General features: G+C 37.0%; 2 pseudogenes; one reads left to right on the top strand and one right to left on the bottom strand.

The window, feature by feature from the left end:
- Positions 1-618: 618 nt before the first annotated feature.
- On the bottom strand, positions 619-737 carry LOC118601223 (annotated as a pseudogene).
- A 1,485-nt stretch (positions 738-2,222) lies between these two features.
- LOC118600927 lies at positions 2,223-2,341 on the top strand (annotated as a pseudogene).
- The last annotated feature ends 1,542 nt before the right edge of the window (positions 2,342-3,883 follow it).

The following is a 3,883-nucleotide window of genomic DNA, read 5'->3' as shown; positions in this document are numbered from 1 at the left end:
TTTATTTTCTTGTAGATATTTAAGCTCACTCGCTACCCTCAATTTCAGTCCCTGTTAGTGTCAGCGACAGTCTCTGCAGCATTTGCTCAGACTCTCCTGGGGCTCCGCCATGTTTAGTCTTGGAGGATATTGGGGGAGGGACCCTCCAGATTTGGAGTTAGGGGCTGTGGCTCAGCCTAGATTTTGCAACTGGGCTGGTAAAAATTAGCTGTTGTTTCTCTGCAGTCCTGTCCTGCTTTTCTGCCTTATGCCCGATGACTGGTCCTGCTGCCGGCTGCGTGGAACTCAAAGCACTTCCATGCAGGGTTGTTCAGGAAAGTTGCTGCACCATCACTCTTCTGCACCCCTCCTGCAGGGAGCTCCAGTGGCTGTGAAAGGCAGCTTCTTTATTTTCTCCCAGTCCACCACCCGATGCCCGGGGTTCTGACCTGTGGTGTGCAGATCTCATGTTCAGACGTGCTGGTGTGCAGTTTGGGTATTTTTGTTGAATTCTAGATGTTCAGCTTATTGTTATTTCAAAGGGAGAGATCTAAGGACTTCTCTCACTCTGCCATGTTTCCCAGTATCAGCAGAGGAGATGTTTTTGTTTTTATTTTGTTTTGTTTTATTTTGTTTTAACACTAACAGCACCTGGTATTCCACGGTGGTCTCCTATCCAAGTACTAACCAGGCCCGACCCTGCTTAGCTTCTGAGATCAGATGAAATCAGGCACTTTCAGGGTGGCATGGCCATAGACTCAGAGTGTATTTTACACTTAAAGTTCATCTCAATTCAGACTAGGTGTATTTTATTTTTTTATTTATTCATTTGATGTAATTTACATAACTTCCAATTTTACATAATTAACCCCTTTTACCCATCTACCTCTCCTCTCTCCCCTTCCTCCCTACCTTCTGGCAACCACTAGTCTATTGTCTGTGTCCATGAGTACTGTTCATTTGTTGCTTTTAGGTTTATATCCCACATATAAGTGATATCATGTGGTTTTCAATTTTTTCTGTCTGGTTTATTTCACTTAGCATGATTATCTCAGGGTCCATCCACAATTGTCATATGTGGTTATTTCTACCATATTGGACAGCATAAGCCTATGGGCATATTATTCTTAACCCTGACATAATTGGGTTATGAACCACAGGTCTATGACTGTATAATTGTAAGGTAACATAATCGGAGTAAATTCGAATCCACAGCTTTTTATTTGAATGTTATTTCCACCCAGACAGGCTATTCAGAGCCTGAGAAACATGATTAATCCCACCCTCTTTAATAATCTAACTAGAACCAGTTTACGAACAATAAAAAACCAATTTACATTTTATTCTCATAAATAGAGATAAACTAGATAAAGCTAGTAAGTTTGGTATGGGTTTAAAGTCTGGTAAAAATAAAGTTCTTGCCTTAGTCTACTTCTAAACAGCAAATAATCTGACAAAAGAAACTTAAGAGATCAAAGTTACAAGTGAGTAGACATGACTTTTGAGGGAGGCATTCCTGAGTGGGAATTGCACAAGCAAGCTGGATCATTCATATTATTTAATCCAGACTGTGATTAAGTACCAATCCTTTTCCAACATAAGAAAATCCTTGACAAGAATTTGGCTATATCTCTGGGCTGACCCAAAACTCAGTGCTACAAACCTAGCAATGACATCCACAGGAGATATTTCTCTTAACTCTTAAAGACAAAAAAACAATCTCCCCACAAATTGCTTATTAATTGCAATGGAAGAAAAAGTAACTGTGCAATGAAAGAGCCAGACAAAACTTTGACCAGGTAATCAAATTAACATTCCCCCTGCCTCCTCCCACAAGGGGCAGAAGGATATTATGCACCTCCAAATGTGATACCCTGGGAAGGACACATCATCACTTCTGTGGTATTCTGGGTGAGAATGTATAACCTCACTCTAATCATAAAGAAACATCAGACAAAAACAAATTAAGGAATATTCTATAAAATAACTAGACTGTATTCTTCAAAAATATCAGTGTTATGAAAGAAAAAAAAAACAGTTGAACTGTACTAGATAAAAGGAGACTAGGTACAATGTGTCATCTTGGACTAGATCCAGTATTGGAGGGGAATAAAATTCTATGAAGGATGTTACTACAACAAGTGACAGAAATGGAATGTGAATGTAAGATTAGATAAGAGTATTGTATTATGTTAAATTTCCTGAATTTAATAACTGTAAATGGTTATGTAAGAAAATATCTGGTCTATAGCCATGCTACCCTGAACAAACCCAATCCTATCTGATTTTGGAAGCTAAGTAGGGCCAGGCCTGGTTAGTACTTGGATGGGAGACCACCTAGGAAGACCAGGTGCTATAGGCATAAAAAATAAAAAATAAGGAATTGTAAGCTGACAAGGTCCTTGTAAACTATGAGATCAACCAAGGGTTACCTCACCTAAAAACAATAATAATAATAAAATTAAAAATTAAAATTAAAAAAAGAAAATACCTATTTTTAGGAGACACATGCTAAAATATTAGGATGTAAAGAAGTATGTTGCATGCAATGAATTTTTTTTTTTAGAAAACTGGAAAGTGTGTGTGTGTGTGTGTGTGTGTGTGTGTGTGTATAGAGAGAGAGTGAGTGAGAAAGAATAATAGAGCAAATGCAGCAACTGTTAAAATTTGGTGAGTCTGGTAAATGGTATACAGGAATCTTTATCATGTTTGCAACTTGCCTGTAACTTTGAAATTATTTTCAATTTGGAAGTTAGAAAAGGGTAAGACACAATTATAGGTGGAGCCATAGACCCCTTTATAGATAAAGCTGAGTTGTAAAATACTTTTTAAATGGCCTTTTATTTGGTGCCATTCCACTTGAGAAAATATCTAAATTTCCAGTATAATTATTCTTTCTATATATAAAATTTCACATGTCTAAAATAAAAATAAATCTTGATATGCAAGTGGAAAAGCAAAGTTTATTAATGAAACAGAAATTAAGGTACTAGCTCTTTCATTAAGCAACCTGAGGTGACATCTGAAATGGTTCATTATTCACCTGACCCAGAAAACACCACAAAATCATGCAAGTCAAGATGTTCAAATTTTCCTGTTAACTTTAAGAACGCTCATAAAACTGCTTAGTTCACTGAGGGTATGCATATCTGAAAAGCCACCAAATATCTGAAGAATGTCACCTTACAGAGGTAACATGTGCCATTCCATTCTAACAATGGTAGAGTTAGTAGTTGTGTCCAGGCCAAATCATGAGGCTTGGATATATATATTTGTCCTATTGGTTCTAGTTCTCTGGAAAACCCTAATACAGAATCCAGACATTTCAGAACCCTTCTGATCATAACTTCTGTAGAACAAATCATTTGTGACAGTGCAATATCTTTAAAAAAATGACAAGGCTACTGATGATTCATCCAAAACAAAGTAATAGACAGAAGGATTCTGCAATCTTTTGGCTACTGTGTCTATAGAAAGAATCATAGTACTAAATTTAATAAGTTATTGGAAAAAAACAAGTCTCAAAATTCTTCTTGGGAAGGAAATATCAAGGTTTGGGGGTTTGTTTGCTTGGTTGAGTTTTTGCTTGTTTTTTTGTTTGGTTGATTGGTTTTTGTGTTTTCCAGTTTTTATGCCCTGTTCTCTTAGGTAAAATAATAAACCTACTGAGGAAAAAAAATAAGAATTGTAGAGACTGGCTGCTGTTCTCTAGTAGTTATTCTTCTTTTTGGTATCAGAAACCCCAGGACTGTTGCTGGGCACATGGCTTCCTAGCTACAGATTCTTTTTCTGTGGCATCTGGGTGCTGCTAAGAGCTAGATGTTAGCCAATGAGATGTGAATGAAATATGTGTGTAATTTCCAGTTTGTCTTCTTAAAGACAGTTATCCTAGACATGGTCTGTC

The sequence above is a fragment of the Rousettus aegyptiacus genome, unplaced genomic scaffold, assembly GCF_014176215.1.
Source record: "Rousettus aegyptiacus isolate mRouAeg1 unplaced genomic scaffold, mRouAeg1.p scaffold_m13_p_3, whole genome shotgun sequence".
NCBI classification, from domain to species: domain Eukaryota; kingdom Metazoa; phylum Chordata; class Mammalia; order Chiroptera; family Pteropodidae; genus Rousettus; species Rousettus aegyptiacus.
Note: the sequence above shows the minus strand (reverse complement) of the source record. Positions and strands in the feature narration are given on the sequence as shown.